The sequence below is a fragment of the Phalacrocorax carbo genome, unplaced genomic scaffold, assembly GCF_963921805.1.
Source record: "Phalacrocorax carbo unplaced genomic scaffold, bPhaCar2.1 SCAFFOLD_77, whole genome shotgun sequence".
Classification (NCBI taxonomy): Eukaryota; Metazoa; Chordata; class Aves; order Suliformes; family Phalacrocoracidae; genus Phalacrocorax; species Phalacrocorax carbo.
In genome coordinates, this window is record NW_026990305.1 from 43490 (window position 1) to 70955 (window position 27466).

Genomic DNA, 27466 nt, shown 5'->3' on the forward strand with positions numbered 1-27466 from the left:
GCTGGATCCGCTCCGGTTTTTGCGCGGCGGCCCCGATCCGCTCCGGTTTTTGCACGGCGGCCCGTTCCGCGGGCCGGATCCGCTCCGGTTTTTGCGCGGCGGCTCCGATCCGGTCCGGTTTTTGCCCGGAGTCCCTTTCCGCGGGCCGGATCCCGTCCGGTTTTTCCGCGGCGGCCCGTTCCGCGGGCTGGATCCGGTCCGGTTTTTGCGCGGCGGCACCGAGCCGGTCCGGTTTTTGCGCGGCGGCCCGTTCCGCGGGCCGGATCCGATCCGGTTTTTGCGTGGTGGCTCCGCTCCGGTCCGATATTTGCTCGGCGGAAGTTCCGCGGGCCGCATCCGGTCCGGTTTTTGCACGGCGGCCCCGATCCGGTCCGATTTTTGCGCGGCGGCCCGTTCCGCGGGCCGCATCCGCTCCGGTTTTTGCGCGGCGGCCCCGATCCGGTCCAGTTTTTGCGCGGTGGCCCGTTCCGCAGGCCGGATCCGGTCCGGTTTTTGCGCGGCGGCCCCGATCCCGTACGGTTTTTGTGCGGCAGCCCGTTCCGCGGGCCGGAGCCGGTCCGGTTTTTGCGCGGCGGCCCCGATACGGTCCGGTTTTTGCGCGGCGGCCCGTTCCGCGGGCCGGATCCGGTCCGGTTTTTGCGCGGCGGCCCCGATCCACTCCGGTTTTTGCGCGGCGGCCCGTTCCGCGGGCCGCATCCGCTCCGGTTTTTGCGCGGTGGCTCCGATCCGCTCCGGTTTTTGCCCGGCGGCCCGTTCCGTGGGGCGCATCCAGTCCGGTTTTTGCGCCGCGGCCCGTTCCGCGGGCCGGATCCGCTCCGGTTTTTGCGCGGCGGCCCCGAGCCGGTCCGGTTTTTGCGCGGCGGCCCGTTCCGCGGGCCGGATCCGCTCCGGTTTTTGCGCGGCGGCCCCGAGCCGGTCCGGTTTTTGCGCGGCGGCCCGTTCCGCGGGCCGGATCCGCTCCGGTTTTTGCGCGGCGGCCCCGATCCGCTCCGATTTTTGCGCGGCGGCCCGTTCCGCGGGCCGCATCCGCTCCGGTTTTTGCGCGGCGGCCCCGATCCGGTCCGGTTTTTGCGCGGCGGCCCGTTCCGCGGGCCGGATCCGGTCCGGTTTTTGCGCGGCGGCCCCGATCCCGTACGGTTTTTGTGCGGCAGCCCGTTCCGCGGGTCGGAGCCGGTCCGGTTTTTGCGCGGCGGCCCCGATACGGTCCGGTTTTTGCGCGGCGGCCCGTTCCGCGGGCCGGATCCGCTCCGGTTTTTGCGCGGTGGCTCCGATCCGGTCCGGTTTTTTGCCCGGCGGGCCCGTTCCGTGGGCCGCATCCAGTCCGGTTTTTGCGCCGCGGCCCGTTCCGCCGGCCGGATCCGCTCCGGTTTTTGCGCGGCGGCCCCGATCCGGTCCGATTTTTGCGCGGCGGCCCGTTCCGCGGGCCGGATCCGCTCCGGTTTTTGCGCGGCGGCCCCGAGCTGGTCCGGTTATTGCGCGGCGGCCCGTTCCGCGGGCCGGATCCGCTCCGCTTTTTGCGCGGCGGCCCCGATCCGCTCCGGTTTTTGCGCCGCGGCCCGTTCCGCGGGCTGGATCCGCTCCGGTTTTTGCGTTGCGGCCCGTTCCGCGGGCCGGATCCGCTCCGGTTTTTGCGCGGCGGCCCCGATCCGGTCCGGTTTTTGCGCGGCGGCCCGTTCCGCGGGCCGGATCCGCTCCGGTTTTTGCGCGGCGGCCCCGAGCCGGTCCGGTTTTTGCGCGGCGGCCCGTTCCGCGGGCCGGATCCGCTCCGGTTTTTGCGCGGTGGCTCCGATCCGCTCCGGTTTTTGCGTGGTGGCCCGTTCCGCGGGCCGCATCCAGTCCGGTTTTTGCGCGGCGGCCCCGATCCTGTCCGGTTTTTGCGCGGCGGCCCGTTCCGCGGGCCGGATCCGCTCCGGTTTTTGCGCGGCGGCCCCGAGCCGCTCCGGTTTTTGCGCGGCGGCCCGTTCCGCGGGCCGGATCCGCTCCGGTTTTTGCGCGGTGGCTCCTATCCGGTCCGGTTTTTGCGCGGCGGCCCGTTCCGCGGGCCGGATCCGGTCCGGTTTTTGCGCGGCGGCCCCGATCCGCTCCGGTTTTTTGCGCGGCGGCCCGTTCCGCGGGCCGGATCCGCTCCGGTTTTTGCGCGGCGGCCCCGATCCGCTCCGGTTTTTGTGCGGCAGCCCGTTCCGTGGGCCGGAGCCGGTCCGGTTTTTGCGCGGCGGCCCCGAGCCTGTCCGGTTTTTGCGCGGCGGCCCGTTCCGCGGGCTGGATCCGCTCCGGTTTTTGCGCGGCGGCCCCGATCCGCTCCGGTTTTTGCGCGGCGGCCCGTTCCGCGGCCCGGATCCGCTCCGGTTTTTGCGCGGCGGCCCCGAGCCGGTCCGGTTTTTGCGCGGCGGCCCGTTCCGCGGGCCGGATCCGCTCCGGTTTTTGCGCGGCGGCACCGAGCCGGTCCGGGTTTTGCGCGGCGGCCCGTTCCGTGGGCCGGATCCGCTCCGGTTTTTGCGCGGCGGCCCCGAGCCGGTCCGGTTTTTGCGCGGCGGCCCGTTCCACGGGCCGGATCCGCTCCGGTTTTTGCGCGGCGGCCCCGATCCGCTCCGGTTTTTGCGCGGCATCCCGTTCCGCGGGCTGGATCCGGTCTGGTTTTTGCGCGGCGGACACGATCCGCTCCGGTTTTTGCGCGGCGGCCCGTTCTGCGGGCCGGATCCGCTCCGGTTTTTGCGCGGCGGCCCGTTCCACGGGCCGGATCCGCTCCGGTTTTTGCGCGGTGGCTCCGATCCGGTCCGGTTTTTGCGCGGCGGCCCGTTCCGCGGGCCGGATCCGGTCCGGTTTTTGCGCGGCGGCCCCGATCCGCTCCGGTTTTTGCGCGGCGGCCCGTTCCGCAGGCCGAATCCGCTCCGGTTTTTGCGCGGCGGCCCCGATCCGCTCCGGTTTTTGTGCGGCAGCCCGTTCCGCGGGCCGGAGCCGGTCCGGTTTTTGCGCGGCGGCCCCGAGCCTGTCCGGTTTTTGCGCGGCGGCCCGTTCCGCGGCCCGGATCCGCTCCGGTTTTTGCGCGGCGGCCCCGAGCCGGTCCGGTTTTTGCGCGGCGGCCCGTTCCGCGGGCCGGATCCGCTCCGGTTTTTGCGCGGCGGCCCCGAGCCGGTCCGCTTTTGCGTGGCGGCCCGTTCCGCGGGCCGGATCCGCTCCGGTTTTTGCGCGGCGGCCCCGATCCCGTACGGTTTTTGCGCGGCGGCCCGTTCCGCGGGCCGGATCCGCTCCGCTTTTTGCGCGGCGGCCCCGAGCCGGTCCGGTTTTTGCGCGGCGGCCTGTTCCGCGGGCCGGAGCCGGTCCGGTTTTTGCGCGGCGGCCCCGATCCTGTCCGGTTTTTGCGCGGCGGCCCCTTCCGCGGGCCGGATCCGCTCCGGTTTTTGCGCGGCGGCCCCGAGCCTGTCCGGTTTTTGCGCGGCGGCCCGTTCCGCGGGCCGGATCCGCTCCGGCTTTTGCGCGGCGGCCCCGATACGGTCCGGTTTTTGCGCGGCGGCCCGTTCCGCAGGCCGGATCCGCTCCGGTTTTTGCGCGGCGGCCCCGAGCCGGTCCGGTTTTTGCGCGGCGGCCCGTTCCGCGGGCCGGATCCGGTCCGGTTTTTGCGCGGCGGCCCCGAGCCTGTCCGGTTTTTGCGCCGCGGCCCGTTCCGCGGGCCGGATCCGCTCCGGTTTTTGCGCGGCGGCCCCGATCCGGTCCGGTTTTTGTGCCGCCGCCCTTTCCGTGGGCCGGAGCCGGTCCGGTTTTTGCGCGGCGGCCCCGATCCGGTCCGATTTTTGCGCGGCGGCCCGTTCCGCGGGCCGGAGCTGGTCCGGTGTTTGCGCGGCGGCCCCGATCCTGTCCGGTTTTTGCGCCGCGGCCCGTTCCGCGGGCCGGATCTGCTCTGGTTTTTGCGCGGCGGCCCCGATCCGGACCGGTTTTTGCGCGGCGGCCCATTCCGCGGGCCGGATCCGCTCCGGTTTTTGCGCAGTTGCCCCAAGCCGGTCCGGTTTTTGCGCGGCGGCCCGTTCTGCGGGCCGGATCCGCTCCGCTTTTTGCGCGGCGGCCCCGATCCGGTCTGGTTTTTGCGCGGCGGCCTGTTCCGCGGGCCGGATCCGCTCCGGTTTTTGCGCGGTGGCCCCGATCCGCTCCGGTTTTTGTGCGGCAGCCCGTTCCACGGGCCGGAGCCGGTCCGGTTTTTGCGCGGCGGCCCCGAGCCTGTCCGGTTTTTGCGCGGCGGCCCGTTCCGTGGGCCGGATCCGCTCCGGTTTTTGCGCGGCGGCCCCGAGCCGGTCCGGTTTTTGCGCGGCGGCCCGTTCCACGGGCCGGATCCGCTCCGGTTTTTGCGCGGCGGCCCCGATCCGCTCCGGTTTTTGCGCGGCATCCCGTTCCGCGGGCTGGATCCGGTCTGGTTTTTGCGCGGCGGACACGATCCGCTCCGGTTTTTGCGCGGCGGCCCGTTCTGCGGGCCGGATCCGCTCCGGTTTTTGCGCGGCGGCCCGTTCCACGGGCCGGATCCGCTCCGGTTTTTGCGCGGTGGCTCCGATCCGGTCCGGTTTTTGCGCGGCGGCCCGTTCCGCGGGCCGGATCCGGTCCGGTTTTTGCGCGGCGGCCCCGATCCGCTCCGGTTTTTGCGCGGCGGCCCGTTCCGCAGGCCGAATCCGCTCCGGTTTTTGCGAGGCGGCCCCGATCCGCTCCGGTTTTTGTGCAGCAGCCCGTTCCGCGGGCCGGAGCCGGTCCGGTTTTTGCGCGGCGGCCCCGAGCCTGTCCGGTTTTTGCGCGGCGGCCCGTTCCGCGGCCCGGATCCGCTCCGGTTTTTGCGCGGCGGCCCCGAGCCGTTCCGGTTTTTGCGCGGCGGCCCGTTCCGCGGGCCGGATCCGCTCCGGTTTTTGCGCGGCGGCCCCGATCCGCTCCGGTTTTTGCGTGGCGGCCCGTTCCGCGGGCAGGATCCGCTCCGGTTTTTGCGCGGCGGCCCCGAGCCGGTCCGGTTTTTGCGCGGCGGCCCGTTCCGCGGGCCGGATCCGCTCCGCTTTTTGCGCGGCGGCCCCGAGCCGGTCCGGTTTTTGCGCGGCGGCCTGTTCCGCGGGCCGGAGCCGGTCCGGTTTTTGCGCGGCGGCCCCGATCCTGTCCGGTTTTTGCGCGGCGGCCCGTTCCGCGGGCCGGATCCGCTCCGGTTTTTGCGCGGCGGCCCCGAGCCTGTCCGGTTTTTGCGCGGCGGCCCGTTCCGCGGGCCGGATCCGCTCCGGCTTTTGCGCGGCGGCCCCGATACGGTCCGGTTTTTGCGCGGCGGCCCGTTCCGCAGGCCGGATCCGCTCCGGTTTTTGCGCGGCGGCCCCGAGCCGGTCCGGTTTTTGCGCGGCGGCCCGTTCCGCGGGCCGGATCCGGTCCGGTTTTTGCGCGGCGGCCCCGAGCCTGTCCGGTTTTTGCGCCGCGGCCCGTTCCGCGGGCCGGATCCGCTCCGGTTTTTGCGCGGCGGCCCCGATCCGGTCCGGTTTTTGTGCCGCCGCCCTTTCCGCGGGCCGGAGCCGGTCCGGTTTTTGCGCGGCGGCCCCGATCCGGTCCGATTTTTGCGCGGCGGCCCGTTCCGCGGGCCGGAGCTGGTCCGGTGTTTGCGCGGCGGCCCCGATCCTGTCCGGTTTTTTGCGCCGCGGCCCGTTCCGCGGGCCGGATCTGCTCTGGTTTTTGCGCGGCGGCCCCGATCCGGACCGGTTTTTGCGCGGCGGCCCATTCCGCGGGCCGGATCCGCTCCGGTTTTTGCGCAGTTGCCCCAAGCCGGTCCGGTTTTTGCGCGGCGGCCCGTTCTGCGGGCCGGATCCGCTCCGCTTTTTGCGCGGCGGCCCCGATCCGGTCTGGTTTTTGCGCGGCGGCCTGTTCCGCGGGCCGGATCCGCTCCGGTTTTTGCGCGGTGGCCCCGATCCGCTCCGGTTTTTGTGCGGCAGCCCGTTCCACGGGCCGGAGCCGGTCCGGTTTTTGCGCGGCGGCCCCGAGCCTGTCCGGTTTTTGCGCGGCGGCCCGTTCCGCGGGCTGGATCCGCTCCGGTTTTTGCGCGGCGGCCCCGAGCCTGTCCGGTTTTTGCGCGGCGGCCCGTTCCGCGGGCCGGATCCGCTCCGGTTTTTGCGCGGCGGCACCGAGCCGGTCCGGTTTTTGCGCGGCGGCCCGTTCCGCGGGCCGGATCCGCTCCGTTTTTTGCGCGGCGGCACCGAGCCGGTCCGGTTTTTGCGCGGCGGCCCGTTCCGTGGGCCGGATCCGCTCCGGTTTTTGCGCGGCGGCCCCGAGCCGGTCCGGTTTTTGCGCGGCGGCCCGTTCCGCGGGCCGGATCCGCTCCGCTTTTTCCGCGGCGGCCCGTTCCGCGGGCCGGATCCGATCCGGTTTTTGCGCGGTGGCTCCGCTCCGGTCCGATATTTGCTCGGCGGAAGTTCCGCGGGCCGCATCCGGTCCGGTTTTTGCGCGGCAGCCCCGATCCGGTCCGATTTTTGCGCGGCGGCCCGTTCCGCGGGCCGCATCCGCTCCGGTTTTTGCGCGGCGGCCCCGATCCGGTCCAGTTTTTGCGCGGTGGCCCGTTCCGCAGGCCGGATCCGGTCCGGTTTTTGCGCGGCGGCCCCGATCCCGTACGGTTTTTGTGCGGCAGCCCGTTCCGCGGGCCGGAGCCGGTCCGGTTTTTGCGCGGCGGCCCCGATACGGTCCGGTTTTTGCGCGGCGGCCCGTTCCGCGGGCCGGATCCGGTCCGGTTTTTGCGCGGCGGCCCCGATCCACTCCGGTTTTTGCGCGGCGGCGCGTTCTGCGGGCCGCATCCGCTCCGGTTTTTGCGCGGTGGCTCCGATCCGGTCCGGTTTTTGCCCGGCGGCCCGTTCCGTGGGGCGCATCCAGTCCGGTTTTTGCGCCGCGGCCCGTTCCGCGGGCCGGATCCGCTCCGGTTTTTGTGCGGCGGCCCCGAGCCGGTCCGGTTTTTGCGCGGCGGCCCGTTCCGCGGGCCGGATCCGCTCCGGTTTTTGCGCGGCGGCCCCGATCCACTCCGGTTTTTGCGCGGCGGCCCGTTCCGCGGGCCGGATCCGCTCCGGTTTTTGCGCGGTGGCTCCGATCCGGTCCGGTTTTTGCCCGGCGGCCCGTTCCGTGGGCCGCATCCAGTCCGGTTTTTGCGCCGCGGCCCGTTCCGCGGGCCGGATCCGCTCCGGTTTTTGCGCGGCGGCCCCGAGCCGGTCCGGTTTTTGCGCGGCGGCCCGTTCCGCGGGCCGGATCCGCTCCGGTTTTTGCGCGGCGGCCCCGAGCTGGTCCGGTTTTTGCGCGGCGGCCCGTTCCGCGGGCCGGATCCGGTCCGGTTTTTGCGCGGCGGCCCCGATCCACTCCGGTTTTTGCGCGGCGGCCCGTTCCGCGGGCTGGATCCGGTCCGGTTTTTGCGCGGCGGCCACGATCCGCTCCGGTTTTTGCGTGGCGGCCCGTTCCGCGGGCCGGATCCGGTCCGGTTTTTGCGCGGCGGCCCCGATCCGGTCCGGTTTTTGCGCGGCGGCCCGTTCCGCGGGCCGGATCCGGTCCGGTTTTTGCGCGGCGGCCCCGATACGGTCCGGTTTTTGTGCCGCGGCCCGTTCCGCGGGCCGGATCCGCTCCGGTTTTTGCGCGGTGGCTCCGATCCGCTCCTGTTTTTGCGCGGTGGCCCGTTCCGCGGGCCGCATCCAGTCCGGTTTTTGCGCGGCGGCCCCGATACGGTCCGGTTTTTGCGCCGCGGCCCGTTCCGCGGGCCGGATCCGCTCCGGTTTTTGCGCGGCGGCCCCGAGCCGCTCCGGTTTTTGCGCGGCGGCCCGTTCCGCGGGCCGGATCCGCTCCGGTTTTTGCGCGGTGGCTCCGATCCGGTCCGGTTTTTGCGCGGCGGCCCGTTCCGCGGGCCGGATCCGCTCCGGTTTTTGCGCGGCGGCCCCGAGCCGGTCCGGTTTTTGCGCGGCGGCCCGTTCCGCGGGCCGGATCCGGTCCGGTTTTTGCGCGGCGGCCCCGAGCCGGTCCGGTTTTTGCGCGGCGGCCCGTTCCGCGGGCCGGATCCGCTCCGGTTTTTGCGCGGCGGCCCCGATCCGCTCCGGTTTTTGCGCGGCGGCCCGTTCCGCGGGCCGGATCCGCTCCGTTTTTTGCGCGGCGGCCGTGATACGGTCCGGTTTTTGCGCGGCGGCACGTTCCGCGGACCGGATCCGCTCCGGTTTTTACGCGGCGGCCCCGAGCCGGTCCGGTTTTTGCGCGGCGGCCCGTTCCGCGGGCCGCATCCGCTCCGGTTTTTGCGCGGTGGCTCCGATCCGGTCCGGTTTTTGCGCGGCGGCCCGTTCCGCGGGCCGGATCCGCTCCGGTTTTTGCGCGGCGGCCCCGATCCACTCCGGTTTTTGCGCGGCGGCCCGTTCCGCGGGCCGGATCCGCTCCAGTTTTTGCGCGGCGGCCCCGATCCGGTCCGGTTTTAGCGCGGCGGCCCGTTCCGCGGGCCGCATCCGGTCCGGTTTTTGCGCGGCGGCCCCAATCCGCTCCGGTTTTTGCGCGGCGGCCTGTTCCGCGGGCCGGATCCGCTCCGGTTTTTGCGCAGTTTCCCCGAGCCGGTCCGGTTTTTGCGCGGCGGCCCGTTCTGCGGGCCAGATCCGCTCCGCTTTTTGCGCGGCGGCCCCGATCCGGTCTGGTTTTTCCGCGGCGGCCCGTTCCGCGGGCTGGATCCGCTCCGGTTTTTGCGCGGCGGCCCCGATCCGCTCCGGTTTTTGCGCGGCGGCCCGTTCTGCGGGCCGGATCCGCTCCGGTTTTTGCGCGGCGGCCCCGAACCGCTCCGGTTTTTGCGCGGCGGCCCGTTCCGCGGGCCGGATCCGATCCGGTTTTTGCGCGGCGGCCCCGATCCACTCCGGTTTTTGCCCGGCGGCCCGTTCCGCGGGCCGGATCCGCTCCGGTTTTTGCGCGGTGGCTCCGATCCGGTCCGGTTTTTGCCCGGCGGCCCGTTCCGTGGGCCGCATCCAGTCCGGTTTTTGCGCCGCGGCCCGTTCCGCGGGCCGGATCCGGTCCGGTTTTTGCGCGGCGGCCCCATTCCTGTCCGGTTTTTGCGCGGCGGCCCGTTCCGCGGGCCGCATCCGCTCCGGTTTTTGCGCGGCGGCCCCGATCCGCTCCGGTTTTTGCGCGGCGGCCCGTTCCGCGGGCCGGATCCGCTCCGGTTTTTGCGCAGTTGCCCCGAGCCGGTCCGGTTTTTGCGCGGCGGCCCGTTCTGCGGGCCGGATCCGCTCCGCTTTTTGCGCGGCGGCCCCGATCCGGTCCGATTTTTGCGCGGCGGCCCGTTCCGCGGGCCGGATCCGCTCCGGTTTTTGTGCGGCGTCCCCGATCCGCTCCGGTTTTTGCGCGGCGGCCTGTTCCGCGGGCCGGATCCGCTCCGGTTTTTGCGCGGTGGCCCCGATCCGCTCCGGTTTTTGTGCGGCAGCCCGTTCCACGGGCCGGAGCCGGTCCGGTTTTTGCGCGGCGGCCCCGAGCCTGTCCGGTTTTTGCGCGGCGGCCCGTTCCGCGGGCTGGATCCGCTCCGGTTTTTGCGCGGCGGCCCCGATCCGGTCCGGTTTTTGCGCGGCGGCCCGTTCCGCGGGCCGGATCCGCTGCGGTTTTTGCGCGGCGGCACCGAGCGGGTGCGGTTTTTGCGCGGCGGCCCGTTCCGCGGGCCGGATCCGGTCCGGTTTTTGCGCGGCGGCACCGAGCCGGTCCGGTTTTTGCGCGGCGGCCCGTTCCGCGGGCCGGATCCGCTCCGGTTTTTGCGCGGCGGCCCCGAGCCGGTCCGGTTTTTGCGCGGCGGCCCGTTCCGCGGCCCGGATACGCTCCGGTTTTTGCGCGGCGGCCCGTTCCGCGGGTCGGATCCGATCCGGTTTTTGCGCGGTGGCTCCGCTCCGGTCCGATATTTGCTCGGCGGAAGTTCCGCGGGCCGCATCCGGTCCGGTTTTTGCGCGGCAGCCCCGATCCGGTCCGATTTTTGCGCGGCGGCCCGTTCCGCGGGCCGCATCCGCTCCGGTTTTTGCGCGGCGGCCCCGATCCGGTCCAGTTTTTGCGCGGTGGCCCGTTCCGCAGGCCGGATCCGCTCCGGTTTTTGCGCGGCGGCCCCGATCCCGTACGGTTTTTGTGCGGCAGCCCGTTCCGCGGGCCGGAGCCGGTCCGGTTTTTGCGCGGCGGCCCCGATACGGTCCGGTTTTTGCGCGGCGGCCCGTTCCGCGGGCCGGATCCGGTCCGGTTTTTGCGCGGCGGCCCCGATCCACTCCGGTTTTTGCGCGGCGGCGCGTTCTGCGGGCCGCATCCGCTCCGGTTTTTGCGCGGTGGCTCCGATCCGGTCCGGTTTTTGCCCGGCGGCCCGTTCCGTGGGGCGCATCCAGTCCGGTTTTTGCGCCGCGGCCCGTTCCGCGGGCCGGATCCGCTCCGGTTTTTGCGCGGCGGCCCCGAGCCGGTCCGGTTTTTGCGCGGCGGCCCGTTCCGCGGGCCGGATCCGCTCCGGTTTTTGCGCGGCGGCCCTGATCCGCTCCGGTTTTTGCGCGGCGGCCCGTTCCGCGGGCTGGATCCGCTCCGGTTTTTGCGCGGCGGCCCCGATCCGGTCCGGTTTTTGCGCGGTGGCCCGTTCCGCGGGCCGGATCCGGTCCGGTTTTTGCGCGGCGGCCCCGATCCCATACGGTTTTTGTGCGGCAGCCCGTTCCGCGGGCCGGATCCGCTCCGGTTTTTGCGCGGCGGCCCCGATCCTGTCCGGTTTTTGCGCCGCGGCCCGTTCCGCGGGCCGGATCCACTCCGGTTTTTGCGCGGCGGCCCCGATCCACTCCGGTTTTTGCGCGGCGGCCCGTTCCGCGGGCCGGATCCGCTCCGGTTTTTGCGCGGTGGCTCCGATCCGGTCCGGTTTTTGCCCGGCGGCCCGTTCCTTGGGCCGCATCCAGTCCGGTTTTTGCGCCGCGGCCCGTTCCGCGGGCCGGATCCGCTCCGGTTTTTGCGCGGCGGCCCCGAGCCGGTCCGGTTTTTGCGCGGCGGCCCGTTCCGCGGGCCGGATCCGCTCCGGTTTTTGCGCGGCGGCCCCGATCCGGTCCGGTTTTTGCGCGGCGGCCCGTTCCGCGGGCCGGATCCGCTCCGCTTTATGCGCGGCGGCCCCGATCCGCTCCGGTTTTTGCGCGGCGGCCCGTTCCGCGGGCTGGATCCGGTCCGGTTTTTGCGCGGCGGCCACGATCCGCTCCTGTTTTTGCGCGGTGGCCCGTTCCGCGGGCCGCATCCAGTCCGGTTTTTGCGCGGCGGCCCCGATACGGTCCGGTTTTTGCGCCGCGGCCCGTTCCGCGGGCCGGATCCGCTCCGGTTTTTGCGCGGCGGCCCCGAGCCGCTCCGGTTTTTGCGCGGCGGCCCGTTCCGCGGGCCGGATCCGCTCCGGTTTTTGCGCGGTGGCTCCGATCCGGTCCGGTTTTTGCGCGGCGGCCCGTTCCGCGGGCCGGATCCGCTCCGGTTTTTGCGCGGCGGCCCCGAGCCGGTCCGGTTTTTGCGCGGCGGCCCCTTCCGCGGGCCGGATCCGCTCCAGTTTTTGCGCGGCGGCCCCGATCCGGTCCGGTTTTAGCGCGGCGGCCCGTTCCGCGGGCCGCATCCGGTCCGGTTTTTGCGCGGCGGCCCCAATCCGCTCCGGTTTTTGCGCGGCGGCCCGTTCCGCGGGCCGGATCCGGTCCGGTTTTTGCGCAGTTTCCCCGAGCCGGTCCGGTTTTTGCGCGGCGGCCCGTTCTGCGGGCCGGATCCGCTCCGCTTTTTGCGCGGCGGCCCCGATCCGGTCTGGTTTTTGCGCGGCGGCCCGTTCCGCGGGCTGGATCCGCTCCGGTTTTTGCGCGGCGGCCCCGATCCGGTCCGGTTTTTGCGCGGTGGCCCGTTCCGCGGGCCGGATCCGGTCCGGTTTTTGCGCGGCGGCCCCGATCCCATACGGTTTTTGTGCGGCAGCCCGTTCCGCGGGCCGGATCCGCTCCGGTTTTTGCGCGGCGGCCCCGATCCTGTCCGGTTTTTGCGCCGCGGCCCGTTCCGCGGGCCGGATCCACTCCGGTTTTTGCGCGGCGGCCCCGATCCACTCCGGTTTTTGCGCGGCGGCCCGTTCCGCGGGCCGGATCCGCTCCGGTTTTTGCGCGGTGGCTCCGATCCGGTCCGGTTTTTGCCCGGCGGCCCGTTCCTTGGGCCGCATCCAGTCCGGTTTTTGCGCCGCGGCCCGTTCCGCGGGCCGGATCCGCTCCGGTTTTTGCGCGGCGGCCCCGAGCCGGTCCGGTTTTTGCGCGGCGGCCCGTTCCGCGGGCCGGATCCGCTCCGGTTTTTGCGCGGCGGCCCCGATCCGGTCCGGTTTTTGCGCGGCGGCCCGTTCCGCGGGCCGGATCCGCTCCGCTTTATGCGCGGCGGCCCCGATCCGCTCCGGTTTTTGCGCGGCGGCCCGTTCCGCGGGCTGGATCCGGTCCGGTTTTTGCGCGGCGGCCACGATCCGCTCCTGTTTTTGCGCGGTGGCCCGTTCCGCGGGCCGCATCCAGTCCGGTTTTTGCGCGGCGGCCCCGATACGGTCCGGTTTTTGCGCCGCGGCCCGTTCCGCGGGCCGGATCCGGTCCGGTTTTTGCGCGGCGGCCCCGAGCCGCTCCGGTTTTTGCGCGGCGGCCCGTTCCGCGGGCCGGATCCGCTCCGGTTTTTGCGCGGTGGCTCCGATCCGGTCCGGTTTTTGCGCGGCGGCCCGTTCCGCGGGCCGGATCCGCTCCGGTTTTTGCGCGGCGGCCCCGAGCCGGTCCGGTTTTTGCGCGGCGGCCCCTTCCGCGGGCCGGATCCGCTCCAGTTTTTGCGCGGCGGCCCCGATCCGGTCCGGTTTTAGCGCGGCGGCCCGTTCCGCGGGCCGCATCCGGTCCGGTTTTTGCGCGGCGGCCCCAATCCGCTCCGGTTTTTGCGCGGCGGCCCGTTCCGCGGGCCGGATCCGGTCCGGTTTTTGCGCAGTTTCCCCGAGCCGGTCCGGTTTTTGCGCGGCGGCCCGTTCTGCGGGCCGGATCCGCTCCGCTTTTTGCGCGGCGGCCCCGATCCGGTCTGGTTTTTGCGCGGCGGCCCGTTCCGCGGGCTGGATCCGCTCCGGTTTTTGCGCGGCGGCCCCGATCCGCTCCGTTTTTTGCGCGGCGGCCCGTTCCGCGGGCCGGATCCGATCCGGTTTTTGCGCGGCGGCCCCGATCCACTCCGGTTTTTGCCCGGCGGCCCGTTCCGCGGGCCGGATCCGCTCCGGTTTTTGCGCGGTGGCTCCGATCCGGTCCGGTTTTTGCCCGGCGGCCCGTTCCGTGGGCCGCATCCAGTCCGGTTTTTGCGCCGCGGCCCGTTCCGCGGGCCGGATCCGCTCCGGTTTTTGCGCGGCGGCCCCATTCCTGTCCGGTTTTTGCGCGGCGGCCCGTTCCGCGGGCCGGATCCGCTCCGGTTTTTGCGCGGCGTCCCCGATCCGCTCCGGTTTTTGCACGGCGGCCCGTTCCGCAGGCCGAATCCGCTCCGGTTTTTGCGCGACGGCCCGATCCGCTCCGGTTTTTGTGCGGCAGCCCGTTCCGCGGGCCGGAGCCGGTCCGGTTTTTGCGCGGCGGCCCCGAGCCTGTCCGGTTTTTGCGCGGCGGCCCCGAGCCGGTCCGGTTTTTGCGTGGCGGCCCGTTCCGCGGGCCGGATCCGCTCCGGTTTTTGCGCGGCGGCCCCGAGCCGGTCCGGTTTTTGCGCGGCGGCCCGTTCCGCGGGCCGGATCCGCTCCGGTTTTTGCGCGGCGGCCCCGAGCCGGTCCGGTTTTTGCGCGGCGGCCCGTTCCACGGGCCGGATCCGCTCCGCTTTTTGCGCGGCGGCCCCGATCCGCTCCGGTTTTTGCGCGGCGGCCCGTTCCGCGGGCTGGATCCGGTCCGGTTTTTGCGCGGCAGACACGATCCGCTCCGGTTTTTGCGCGGCGGCCCGTTCTGCGGGCCAGATCCGGTCCGGTTTTTGCGCGGCGGCCCCGATCCGGTCTGGTTTTTCCGCGGCGGCCCGTTCCGCGGGCTGGATCCGCTCCGGTTTTTGCGCGGCGGCCCCGATCCGGTCCGGTTTTTGCGCGGCGGCCCGTTCCGCGGGCCGGAGCCGGTCTGGTTTTTGCGCGGCGGCCCCGATCCGCTCCGGTTTTTGCACGGCGGCCCGTTCCGCGGGCCGGATCCGCTCCGGTTTTTGCGCGGCGGCCCAGATCCACTCCGGTTTTTGCGCGGCGGCCCGTTCCGCGGGCCGGATCCGCTCCGGTTTTTGCGCGGTGGCTCCGATCCGGTCCCGTTTTTGCCCGGCGGCCCGTTCCGTGGGCCGCATACAGTCCGGTTTTTGCGCCGCGGCCCGTTCCGCGGGCCGGATCCGGTCCGGTTTTTGCGCGGCGGCCCCGATCCTGTCCGGTTTTTGCGCGGCGGCCCGTTCCGCGGGCCGGATCCGCTCCGGTTTTTGCGCGGCTTCCCCGAGCCGCTCCGGTTTTTGCGCGGTGGCCCGTTCCGCGGGCCGGATCCGCTCTGGTTTTTGCGCGGTGGCTCCGATCCGGTCCGGTTTTTGCGCGGCGGCCCGTTCCGTGGGGCGCATCCAGTCCGGTTTTTGCGCCGTGGCCCGTTCCGCGGGCCGGATCCGGTCCGGTTTTTGCGCGGCGGCCCCGATACGGTCCGGTTTTTGCGCGGCGGCCCGTTCCGCAGGCCGGATCCGCTCCGGTTTTTGCGCGGCGGCCCCGAGCCGCTCCGGTTTTTGCGCGGCGGCCCGTTCCGCGGGCCGGATCCGCTCCGGTTTTTGCGCGGCGGCCCCGATCCGCTCCGATTTTTGCGCGGCGGCCCGTTCCGCGGGCCGCATCCGCTCCGGTTTTTGCGCGGCGGCCCCGATCCGGTCCGGTTTTTGCGCGGTGGCCCGTTCCGCGGGCCGGATCCGCTCCGGTTTTTGCGCGGCGGCCCCGATCCCGTACGGTTTTTGTGCGGCAGCCCGTTCCGCGGGCCGGAGCCGGTCCGGTTTTTGCGCGGCGGCCCCGATACGGTCCGGTTTTTGCGCGGCGGCCCGTTCCGCGGGCCGGATCCGCTCTGGTTTTTGCGCGGCGGCCCCGATCCACTCCGGTTTTTGCGCGGCGGCCCGTTCCGCGGGCCGGATCCGCTCCGGTTTTTGCGCGGTGGCTCCGATCCGGTCCGGTTTTTGCGCGGCGGCCCGTTCCGTGGGGCGCATCCAGTCCGGTTTTTGCGCGGCGGCCCCGATCCGGTCCGGTTTTTGCGCGGTGGCCCGTTCCGCGGGCCGGATCCGCTCCGGTTTTTGCGCGGCGGCCCCGAGCCGGTCCGGTTTTTGCGCGGCGGCCCGTTCCGCGGGCCGGATCCGCTCCGGTTTTTGCGCGGCGGCCCCGATCCGCTCCGGTTTTTGCGCCGCGGCCCGTTCCGCGGGCCGGATCCGCTCCGGTTTTTGCGCGGCGGCCCCGATCCGGTCCGGTTTTTGCGCCGCGGCCCGTTCCGCGGGCCGGATCCGCTCCGGTTTTTGCACGGCGGCCGTGATACGGTCCGGTTTTTCCGCGGCGGCCCGTTCCGCGGGCCGGATCCGCTCCGGTTTTTGCGCGGCGGCCCCGATCCGCTCCGGTTTTTGCGCGGCAGCCCGTTCCGCGGGCCGCATCCGCTCCGGTTTTTGCGCGGTGGCTCCGATCCGGTCCGGTTTTTGCGCGGCGGCCCGTTCCGCGGGCCGGATCCGCTCCGGTTTTTGCGCGGCGGCCCCGAGCCTGTCCGGTTTTTGCGCGGCGGCCCGTTCCGCGGGCCGGATCCGCTCCAGTTTTTGCGCGGCGGCCCCGATCCGCTCCGGTTTTAGCGCGGCGGCCCGTTCCGCGGGCCGCATCCGCTCCGGTTTTTGCGCGGCGGCCCCAATCCGCTCCGGTTTTTGCGCGGCGGCCCGTTCTGCGGGCCGGATCCGCTCCGCTTTTTGCGCGGCGACCCCAATCCGGTCTGGTTTTTCCGCGGCGGCCCGTTCCGCGGGCTGGATCCGCTCCGGTTTTTGCGCGGCGGCCCCGATCCGGTCCGGTTTTTGCGCGGCGGCGCGTTCTGCGGGCCGGATTCGGTCCGGTTTTTGCGCGGCGGCCCCGATCCGCTCCGGTTTTTGCGCGGTGGCCCGTTCCGCGGGCCGGATCCAGTCCGGTTTTTGCGCGGCGGCCCCGATCCACTCCGGTTTTTGCGCGGCGGCCCGTTCCGCGGGCCGGATCCGCTCCGGTTTTTGCGCGGTGGCTCCGATCCGGTCCGGTTTTTGCCCGGCGGCCCGTTCTGCGGGCCGCATCCAGTCCGGTTTTTGCGCCGCGGCCCGTTCCGCGGGCCGGATCCGCTCCGGTTTTTGCGCGGCGGCCCCGATCCTGTCCGGTTTTTGCGCGGCGGCTCGTTCCGCGGGCCGGATCCGCTCCGGTTTTTGCGCGGCGGCCCCGATCCGCTCCGGTTTTTGCGCGGCGGCCCGTTCCGCAGGCCGAATCCGGTCCGGTTTTTGCGCGGCGGCCCCGATCCGCTCCGGTTTTTGTGCGGCAGCCCGTTCCGTGGGCCGGAGCCGGTCCGGTTTTTGCGCGGCGGCCACGATCCGCTCCGGTTTTTGTGCCGCGGCCCGTTCCGCGGGCTGGATCCGCTCCGGTTTTTGCGCGGCGGCCCCGAGCCGGTCCGGTTTTTGCGTGGCGGCCCGTTCCGCGGGCCGGATCCGCTCCGGTTTTTGCGCGGCGGCCCCGATCCGCTCCGGTTTTTGCGCGGTGGCCCGTTCCGCGGGCCGGATCCGGTCCGGTTTTTGCGCGGCGGCACCGAGCCGCTCCGGTTTTTGCGCGGCGGCCCGTTCCGCGGGCCGGATCCGCTCCGGTTTTTGCGCGGCGGCCCCGAGCCGGTCCGGTTTTTGCGCGGCGGCCCGTTCCACGGGCCGGATCCGCTCCGGTTTTTGCGCGGCAGACACGATCCGGTCCGGTTTTTGCGCGGCGGCCCGTTCTGCGGGCCGGATCCGGTCCGGTTTTTGCGCGGCGGCCCCGATCCGGTCTGGTTTTTCCGCCGCGGCCCGTTCCGCGGGCTGGATCCGCTCCGGTTTTTGCGCGGCGGCCCCGATCCTGTCCGGTTTTTGCACGGCGGCCCGTTCCGCGGGCCGGATCCGGTCCGGTTTTTGCGCGGCGGCCCCGATCCGCTCCGGTTTTTGCGCGGCGGCCCGTTCCGCGGGCCGGAGCCGGTCCGGTTTTTGCGCGGCGGCCCCGAGCCGGTCCGGTTTTTGCGCGGCGGCCCGTTCCGCGGGCCGGATCCGCTCCAGTTTTTGCGCGGCGGCCCCGATCCACTCCGGTTTTTGCGCGGCGGCCCGTTCCGCGGGCCGGATCCGGTCCGGTTTTTGCGCGGCGGCTCCGATCCTGTCCGGTTTTTGCCCGGAGGCCCGTTCCGCGGGCCGGATCCGGTCCGGTTTTTGCGCGGCGGCCCGTTCCGCGGGCCGGATCCGCTCCGGTTTTTGCGCGGCGGCACCGAGCCGCTCCGGTTTTTGCGCGGTGGCCCGTTCCGCGGGCCGGATCCGATCCGGTTTTTGAGCGGCGGCCCCGATCCGGTCCGGTTTTTGCGCGGCGGCCCGTTCCGCGGGCCGCATCCGGTCCGGTTTTTGCGCGGCGGCCCCGATCCGCTCCGATTTTTGCGCCGCGGCCCGTTCCGCGGGCCGCATCCGCTCCGGTTTTTGCGCGGCGGCCCCGATCCGGTCCAGTTTTTGCGCGGCGGCCCGTTCCGCAGGCCGGATCCGGTCCGGTTTTTGCGCGGCGGCCCCGATCCCGTACGGTTTTTGTGCGGCAGCCCGTTCCGCGGGCCGGAGCCGCTCCGGTTTTTGCGCGGCGGCCCCGATACGGTCCGGTTTTTGCGCGGCGGCCCGTTCCGCGGGCCGGATCCGCTCCGGTTTTTGCGCGGTGGCTCCGATCCGGTCCGGTTTTTGCCCGGCGGCCCGTTCCGTGGGCCGCATCCAGTCCGGTTTTTGCGCCGCGGCCCGTTCCGCGGGCCGGATCCGCTCCGGTTTTTGCGCGGCGGCCCCGAGCCGGTCCGGTTTTTGCGCGGCGGCCCGTTCCGCGGGCCGGATCCGCTCCGGTTTTTGCGCGGCGGCCCCGAGCCGGTCTGGTTTTTGCGCGGTTGCCCGTTCCGCGGGCCGGATCCGCTCCGGTTTTTGCGCGGCGGCCCCGATCCGCTCCGATTTTTGCGCGGCGGCCCGTTCCGCGGGCCGCATCCGGTCCGGTTTTTGCGCGGCGGCCCCGATCCGGTCCGGTTTTTGCGCGGTGGCCCGTTCCGCGGGCCGGATCCGGTCAGGTTTTTGCGCGGCGGCCCCGATCCCGTACGGTTTTTGTGCCGCAGCCCGTTCCGCGGGCCGGAGCCGGTCCGGTTTTTGCGCGGCGGCCCCGATACGGTCCGGTTTTTGCGCGGCGGCCCGTTCCGCGGGCCGGATCCGGTCCGGTTTTTGCGCGGCGGCCCCGATCCACTCCGGTTTTTGCGCGGCGGCCCGTTCCGCGGGCCGGATCCGCTCCGGTTTTTGCGCGGCGGCTCCGATCCGGTCCGGTTTTTGCCCGGCGGCCCGTTCCGTGGGCCGCATCCAGTCCGGTTTTTGCGCGGCGGCCCGTTCCGCGGGCCGGATCCGCTCCGGTTTTTGCGCGGCGGCCCCGAGCCGGTCCGGTTTTTGCGCGGCGGCCCGTTCCGCGGGCCGGATCCGCTCCGGTTTTTGCGCGGCGGCCCCGAGCCGGTCCGGTTTTTGCGCGGCGGCCCGTTCCGCGGGCCGGATCCGCTCCGCTTTTTGCGCGGCGGCCCCGATCCGCTCCGGTTTTTGCGCGGCGGCCCGTTCCGCGGGCTGGATCCGGTCCGGTTTTTGCGCGGCGGCCACGATCCGCTCCGATTTTTGCGCGGCGGCCCGTTCCGCGGGCCGGATCCGGTCCGGTTTTTGCGCGGCGGCCCCGATCCGGTCCGGTTTTTGCGCGGCGGCCCGTTCCGCGGGCCGGATCCGCTCCGGTTTTTGCGCGGCGGTCCCGATCCGCTCTGGTTTTTGTGCCGCGGCCCGTTCCGCGGGCCGGATCCGCTCCGGTTTTTGCGCGGTGGCTCCGATCCGGTCCGGTTTTTGCGCGGTGGCCCGTTCCGCGGGCCGCATCCAGTCCGGTTTTTGCGCGGCGGCCCCGATACGGTCCGGTTTTTGCGCCGCGGCCCGTTCCGCGGGCCGGATCCGCTCCGGTTTTTGCGCGGCGGCCCCGAGCCGCTCCGCTTTTTGCGCGGCGTCCCCGATCCGCTCCGGTTTTTGCGCGGCGGCCCCTTCCGCAGGCCGAATCCGCTCCGGTTTTTGCGCGGCGGCCCCGATCCGCTCCGGTTTTTGTGCGGCAGCCCGTTCCGCGGGCCGGAGCCGGTCCGGTTTTTGCGCGGCGGCCCCGATCCGGTCCGGTTTTTGCGCGGCGGCCCGTTCCGCGGGCTGGATCCGGTCCGGTTTTTGCGCGGCGGCCCCTAGCCGGTCCGGTTTTTGCGCGGCGGGCCCGATCCGGTCCAGTTTTTGCGCGGTGGCCCGTTCCGCGGGCCGGATCCGCTCCGGTTTTTGCGCGGCGGCCCCGATCCCATACGGTTTTTGTGCGGCAGCCCGTTCCGCGGGCCGGAGCCGGTCCGGTTTTTGCGCGGCGGCCCCGATACGGTCCGGTTTTTGCGCGGCGGCCCGTTCCGCGGGCCGGATCCGCTCCGGTTTTTGCGCGGCGGCCCCAATCCACTCCGGTTTTTGCGCGGCGGCCCGTTCCGCGGGCCGGATCCGCTCCGGTTTTTGCGCGGTGGCTCCGATCCGGTCCGGTTTTTGCCCGGCGGCCCGTTCCGTGGGCCGCATCCAGTCCGGTTTTTGCGCCGCGGCCCGTTCCGCGGGCCGGATCCGGTCCGGTTTTTGCGCGGCGGCCCCGAGCCGGTCCGGTTTTTGCGCGGCGGCCCGTTCCGCGGGCCGGATCCGCTCCGGTTTTTGCGCGGCGGCCCCGAGCTGGTCCGGTTTTTGCGCGGCGGCCCGTTCCGCGGGCCGGATCCGCTCCGCTTTTTGCGCGGCGGCCCCGATCCGCTCCGGTTTTTGCGCGGCGGCCCGTTCCGCGGGCTGGATCCGGTCCGGTTTTTGCGCGGCGGCCACGATCCGCTCCGGTTTTTGCGTGGCGGCCCGTTCCGCGGGCCGGATCCGCTCCGGTTTTTGCGCGGCGGCCCCGATCCGGTCCGGTTTTTGCGCGGCGGCCCCGAGCCGGTCCGGTTTTTGCGCGGCGGCCCGTTCCGCGGGCCGGATCCGCTCCGGTTTTTGCGCGGCGGCCCCGAGCCGGTCCGGTTTTTGCGCGGCGGCCCGTTCCGCGGGCCGGATCCGCTCCGCTTTTTGCGCGGCGGCCCCGATCCCGTACGGTTTTTGCGCGGCGGCCCGTTCCGCGGGCTGGATCCGGTCCGGTTTTTGCGCGGCGGCCACGATCCGCTCCGGTTTTTGCGCGGCGGCCCGTTCCGCGGGCCGGATCCGGTCCGGTTTTTGCGCGGCGACTCCGATCCGGTCCGGTGTTTGCGCGGCGGCCCGTTCCGCGGGCCGGATCCGCTCCGGTTTTTGCGCGGCGGTCCCGATCCGCTCCGGTTTTTGTGCCGCGGCCCGTTCCGCGGGCCGGATCCGCTCCGGTTTTTGCGCGGTGGCTCCGATCCGGTCCGGTTTTTGCGCGGTGGCCCGTTCCGCAGGCCGCATCCAGTCCGGTTTTTGCGCGGCGGCCCCGATACGGTCCGGTTTTTGCGCCGCGGCCCGTTCCGCGGGCCGGATCCGCTCCGGTTTTTGCGCGGCGGCCCCGAGCCGCTCCGCTTTTTGCGCGGCGTCCCCGATCCGCTCCGGTTTTTGCGCGGCGGCCCCTTCCGCAGGCCGAATCCATTCCGGTTTTTGCGCGGCGGCCCCGATCCGCTCCGGTTTTTGTGCGGCAGCCCGTTCCGCGGGCCGGAGCCGGTCCGGTTTTTGCGCGGCGGCCCCGATCCGGTCCGGTTTTTGCGCGGCGGCCCGTTCCGCGGGCTGGATCCGGTCCGGTTTTTGCGCGGCGGCCCCTAGCCGGTCCGGTTTTTGCGCGGCGGCCCCGATCCGGTCCAGTTTTTGCGCGGTGGCCCGTTCCGCGGGCCGGATCCGGTCCGGTTTTTGCGCGGCGGCCCCGATCCCATACGGTTTTTGTGCGGCAGCCCGTTCCGCGGGCCGGAGCCGGTCCGGTTTTTGCGCGGCGGCCCCGATACGGTCCGGTTTTTGCGCGGCGGCCCGTTCCGCGGGCCGGATCCGCTCCGGTTTTTGCGCGGCGGCCCCGATCCACTCCGGTTTTTGCGCGGCGGCCCGTTCCGCGGGCCGGATCCGCTCCGGTTTTTGCGCGGTGGCTCCGATCCGGTCCGGTTTTTGCCCGGCGGCCCGTTCCGTGGGCCGCATCCAGTCCGGTTTTTGCGCCGCGGCCCGTTCCGCGGGCCGGATCCGCTCCGGTTTTTGCGCGGCGGCCCCGAGCCGGTCCGGTTTTTGCGCGGCGGCCCGTTCCGCGGGCCGGATCCGCTCCGGTTTTTGCGCGGCGGCCCCGAGCTGGTCCGGTTTTTGCGCGGCGGCCCGTTCCGCGGGCCGGATCCGCTCCGCTTTTTGCGCGGCGGCCCCGATCCGCTCCGGTTTTTGCGCGGCGGCCCGTTCCGCGGGCTGGATCCGGTCCGGTTTTTGCGCGGCGGCCACGATCCGCTCCGGTTTTTGCGTGGCGGCCCGTTCCGCGGGCCGGATCCGGTCCGGTTTTTGCGCGGCGGCCCCGATCCGGTCCGGTTTTTGCGCGGCGGCCCGTTCCGCGGGCCGGATCCGGTCCGGTTTTTGCGCGGCGGCCCCGAGCCGGTCCGGTTTTTGTGCCGCGGCCCGTTCCGCGGGCCGGATCCGCTCCGGTTTTTGCGCGGTGGCTCCGATCCGCTCCTGTTTTTGCGCGGTGGCCCGTTCCGTGGGCCGCATCCAGTCCGGTTTTTGCGCGGCGGCCCCGAGCCGGTCCGGTTTTTGCGCCGCGGCCCGTTCCGCGGGCCGGATCCGCTCCGGTTTTTGCGCGGCGGCCCCGAGCCGCTCCGGTTTTTGCGCGGCGGCCCGTTCCGCGGGCCGGATCCGCTCCGGTTTTTGCGCGGTGGCTCCGATCCGGTCCGGTTTTTGCGCGGCGGCCCGTTCCGCGGGCCGGATCCGGTCCGGTTTTTGCGCGGCGGCCCCGAGCCGGTCCGGTTTTTGCGCGGCGGCCCGTTCCGCGGGCCGGATCCGGTCCGGTTTTTGCGCGGCGGCCCCGAGCCGGTCCGGTTTTTGCGCGGCGGCCCGTTCCGCGGGCCGGATCCGCTCCGGTTTTTGCGCGGCGGCCCCGATACGGTCCGGTTTTTGCGCGGCGGCACGTTCCGCGGGCCGGATCCGCTCCGGTTTTTACGCGGCGGCCCCGAGCCGGTCCGGTTTTTGCGCGGCGGCCCGTTCCGCGGGCCGCATCCGCTCCGGTTTTTGCGCGGCGGCCCCGATCCGGTCCGGTTTTTGCGCGGCGGCCCGTTCCGCGGGCCGGATCCGCTCCGCTTTTTGCGCGGCGGCCCCGATCCGGTCTGGTTTTTCCGCGGCGGCCCGTTCCGCGGGCTGGATCCGCTCCGGTTTTTGCGCGGCGGCCCCGATCCGCTCCGGTTTTTGCGCGGCGGCCCGTTCTGCGGGCCGGATCCGGTCCGGTTTTTGCGCGGCGGCCCCGATCCGCTCCGGTTTTTGCGCGGCGGCCCGTTCCGCGGGCCGGATCCGATCCGGTTTTTGCGCGGCGGCCCCGATCCACTCCGGTTTTTGCCCGGCGGCCCGTTCCGCGGGCCGGATCCGCTCCGGTTTTTGCGCGGTGGCTCCGATCCGGTCCGGTTTTTGCCCGGCGGCCCGTTCCGTGGGCCGCATCCAGTCCGGTTTTTGCGCCGCGGCCCGTTCCGCGGGCCGGATCCGGTCCGGTTTTTGCGCGGCGGCCCCATTCCTGTCCGGTTTTTGCGCGGCGGCCCGTTCCGCGGGCCGGATCCGCTCCGGTTTTTGCGCGGCGGCCCCGATCCGCTCCGGTTTTTGCGCGGCGGCCCGTTCCGCAGGCCGAATCCGCTCCGGTTTTTGCGTGGCGGCCCGATCCGCTCCGGTTTTTGTGCGGCAGCCCGTTCCGCGGGCCGGAGCCGGTCCGGTTTTTGCGCGGCGGCCCCGATCCTGTCCGGTTTTTGCGCGGCGGCCCCGAGCCGGTCTGGTTTTTGCGTGGCGGCCCGTTCCGCGGGCCGGATCCGCTCCGGTTTTTGCGCGGCGGCCCCGAGCCGGTCCGGTTTTTGCGCGGCGGCCCGTTCCGCGGGCCGGATCCGGTCCGGTTTTTGCGCGGCGGCACCGAGCCGGTCCGGTTTTTGCGCGGCGGCCCGTTCCGCGGGCCGGATCCGCTCCGGTTTTTGCGCGGCGGCCCCGAGCCGGTCCGGTTTTTGCGCGGCGGCCCGTTCCACGGGCCGGATCCGCTCCGCTTTTTGCGCGGCGGCCCCGATCCGCTCCGGTTTTTGCGCGGCGGCCCGTTCCGCGGGCTGGATCCGGTCCGGTTTTTGCGCGGCAGACACGATCCGCTCCGGTTTTTGCGCGGCGGCCCGTTCTGCGGGCCGGATCCGGTCCGGTTTTTGCGCGGCGGCCCCGATCCGGTCTGGTTTTTCCGCGGCGGCCCGTTCCGCGGGCTGGATCCGCTCCGGTTTTTGCGCGGCGGCCCCGATCCGCTCCGGTTTTTGCGCGGCGGCCCGTTCCGCGGGCCGGAGCCGGTCCGGTTTTTGCGCGGCGGCCCCGATCCGCTCCGGTTTTTGCGCGGCGGCCCGTTCCGCGGGCTGGATCCGCTCCGGTTTTTGCGCGGCGGCCCAGATCCACTCCGGTATTTGCGCGGCGGCCCGTTCCGCGGGCCGGATCCGCTCCGGTTTTTGCGCGGTGGCTCCGATCCGGTCCGGTTTTTGCCCGGCGGCCCGTTCCGTGGGCCGCATACAGTCCGGTTTTTGCGCCGCGGCCCGTTCCGCGGGCCGGATCCGGTCCGGTTTTTGCGCGGCGGCCCCGATCCTGTCCGGTTTTTGCGCGGCGGCCCGTTCCGCGGGCCGGATCCGCTCCGGTTTTTGCGCGGCGGCCCCGATCCGGTCCGGTTTTTGCGCGGTGGCCCCTTCCGCGGGCCGGATCCGGTCCGGTTTTTGCGCGGTGGCTCCGATCCGCTCCGGTTTTTGCGCGGCGGCCCGTTCCGTGGGGCGCATCCAGTCCGGTTTTTGCGCCGTGGCCCGTTCCGTGGGCCGGATGCGGTCCGGTTTTTGCGCGGCGGCCCCGAGCCGGTCCGGTTTTTGCGCGGCGGCCCGTTCCGCAGGCCGGATCCGCTCCGGTTTTTGCGCGGCGGCCCCGAGCCGTTCGTGTTTTTGCGCGGCGGCCCGTTCCGCGGGCCGGATCCGCTCCGGTTTTTGCGCGGCGGCCCCGATCCGCTCCGATTTTTGCGCGGCGGCCCGTTCCGCGGGCCGCATCCGCTCCGGTTTTTGCGCGGCGGCCCCGATCCGGTCCGGTTTTTGCGCGGTGGCCCGTTCCGCGGGCCGGATCCGGTCCGGTTTTTGCGCGGCGGCCCCGATCCCGTACGGTTTTTGTGCGGCAGCCCGTTCCGCGGGCCGGAGCCGGTCCGGTTTTTGCGCGGCGGCCCCGATACGGTCCGGTTTTTGCGCGGCGGCCCGTTCCGCGGGCCGGATCTGCTCCGGTTTTTGCGCGGCGGCCCCGATCCACTCCGGTTTTTGCGCGGCGGCCCGTTCCGCGGGCCGGATCCGCTCCGGTTTTTGCGCGGTGGCTCCGATCCGGTCCGGTTTTTGCCCGGCGGCCCGTTCCGTGGGCCGCATCCAGTCCGTTTTTTGCGCCGCGGCCCGTTCCGCGGGCCGGATCCGCTCCGGTTTTTGCGCGGCGGCCCCGAGCCGGTCCGGTTTTTGCGCGGCGGCCCGTTCCGCGGGCCGGATCCGGTCCGGTTTTTGCGCGGCGGCCCGTTCCGCGGGCCGGATCCGCTCCGGTTTTTGCGCGGTGGCTCCGATCCGGTCCGGTTTTTGCCCGGCGGCCCGTTCCGTGGGCCGCATCCAGTCCGGTTTTTGCGCCGCGGCCCCGAGCCGGTCCGGTTTTTGCGCGGCGGCCCGTTCCGCGGGCCGGATCCGGTCCGGTTTTTGCGCGGCGGCTCCTATCCGGTCCGGTTTTTGCGCGGCGGCCCGTTCCGCGGGCCGGATCCGCTCCGGTTTTTGCGCGGCGGCCCCGAGCCGGTCCGGTTTTTGCGCGGCGGCCCGTTCCGCGGGCCGGATCCGCTCCGGTTTTTGCGCGGCGGCCCCGATCCACTCCGGTTTTTGCGCCGCGGCCCGTTCCGCGGGCCGGATCCGCTCCGGTTTTTGCGCGGCGGCCCCGATCCGGTCCGGTTTTTGCGCGGCGGCCCGTTCCGCGGGCCGGATCCGCTCCGGTTTTTGCACGGCGGCCGTGATACGGTCCGGTTTTTCCGCGGCGGCCCGTTCCGCGGGCCGGATCCGCTCCGGTTTTTGCGCGGCGGCCCCGATCCGCTCCGGTTTTTGCGCGGCAGCCCGTTCCGCGGGGCGGAGCCGGTCCGGTTTTTGCGCGGCGGCCCCGAGCCTGTCCGGTTTTTGCGCGGCGGCCCCGAGCCGGTCCGGTTTTTGCGTGGCGGCCCGTTCCGCGGGCCGGATCCGCTCCGGTTTTTGCGCGGCGGCCCCGATCCGCTCCGGTTTTTGCGCGGCGGCCCGTTCTGCGGGCCGGATCCGCTCCGCTTTTTGCGCGGCGGCACCGAGCCGGTCCGGTTTTTGCGCGGCGGCCCGTTCCGCGGGCCGGATCCGCTCCGGTTTTTGCGCGGCGGCCCCGAGCCGGTCCGGTTTTTGCGCGGCGGCCCGTTCCACGGGCCGGATCCGCTCCGCTTTTTGCGCGGCGGCCCCGATCCGCTCCGGTTTTTGCGCGGCGGCCCGTTCCGCGGGCTCGATCCGGTCCGGTTTTTGCGCGGCAGACACGATCCGCTCCGGTTTTTGCGCGGCGGCCCGTTCTGCGGGCCGGATCCGGTCCGGTTTTTGCGCGGCGGCCCCGATCCGGTCTGGTTTTTCCGCGGCGGCCCGTTCCACGGGCTGGATCCGCTCCGGTTTTTGCGCGGCGGCCCCGATCCGCTCCGGTTTTTGCGCGGCGGCCCGTTCCGCGGGCCGGAGCCGGTCCGGTTTTTGCGCGGCGGCCCCGATCCGCTCCGGTTTTTGCGCGGCGGCCCGTTCCGCGGGCTGGATCCGCTCCGGTTTTTGCGCGGCGGCCCAGATCCACTCCGGTATTTGCGCGGCGGCCCGTTCCGCGGGCCGGATCCGCTCCGGTTTTTGCGCGGTGGCTCCGATCCGGTCCGGTTTTTGCGCGGCGGCCCGTTCCGTGGGCCGCATACAGTCCGGTTTTTGCGCCGCGGCCCGTTCCGCGGGCCGGATCCGGTCCGGTTTTTGCGCGGCGGCCCCGATCCTGTCCGGTTTTTGCGCGGCGGCCCGTTCCGCGGGCCGGATCCGCTCCGGTTTTTGCGCGGCGGCCCCGATCCGGTCCGGTTTTTGCGCGGTGGCCCCTTCCGCGGGCCGGATCCGGTCCGGTTTTTGCGCGGTGGCTCCGATCCGCTCCGGTTTTTGCGCGGCGGCCCGTTCCGTGGGGCGCATCCAGTCCGGTTTTTGCGCCGTGGCCCGTTCCGTGGGCCGGATCCGGTCCGGTTTTTGCGCGGCGGCCCCGAGCCGGTCCGGTTTTTGCGCGGCGGCCCGTTCCGCAGGCCGGATCCGCTCCGGTTTTTGCGCGGCGGCCCCGAGCCGTTCGTGTTTTTGCGCGGCGGCCCGTTCCGCGGGCCGGATCCGCTCCGGTTTTTGCGCGGCGGCCCCGATCCGCTCCGATTTTTGCGCGGCGGCCCGTTCCGCGGGCCGCATCCGCTCCGGTTTTTGCGCGGCGGCCCCGATCCGGTCCGGTTTTTGCGCGGTGGCCCGTTCCGCGGGCCGGATCCGGTCCGGTTTTTGCGCGGCGGCCCCGATCCCGTACGGTTTTTGTGCGGCAGCCCGTTCCGCGGGCCGGAGCCGGTCCGGTTTTTGCGCGGCGGCCCCGATACGGTCCGGTTTTTGCGCGGCGGCCCGTTCCGCGGGCCGGATCTGCTCCGGTTTTTGCGCGGCGGCCCCGATCCACTCCGGTTTTTGCGCGGCGGCCCGTTCCGCGGGCCGGATCCGCTCCGGTTTTTGCGCGGTGGCTCCGATCCGGTCCGGTTTTTGCCCGGCGGCCCGTTCCGCGGGCCGGATCCGGTCCGGTTTTTGCGCCGCGGCCCGTTCCGCGGGCCGGATCCGCTCCGGATTTTGCGCGGCGGCCCCGAGCCGGTCCGGTTTTTGCGCGGCGGCCCGTTCCGCGGGCCGGATCCGGTCCGGTTTTTGCGCGGCGGCCCGTTCCGCGGGCCGGATCCGCTCCGGTTTTTGCGCGGTGGCTCCGATCCGGTCCGGTTTTTGCCCGGCGGCCCGTTCCGTGGGCCGCATCCAGTCCGGTTTTTGCGCCGCGGCCCGTT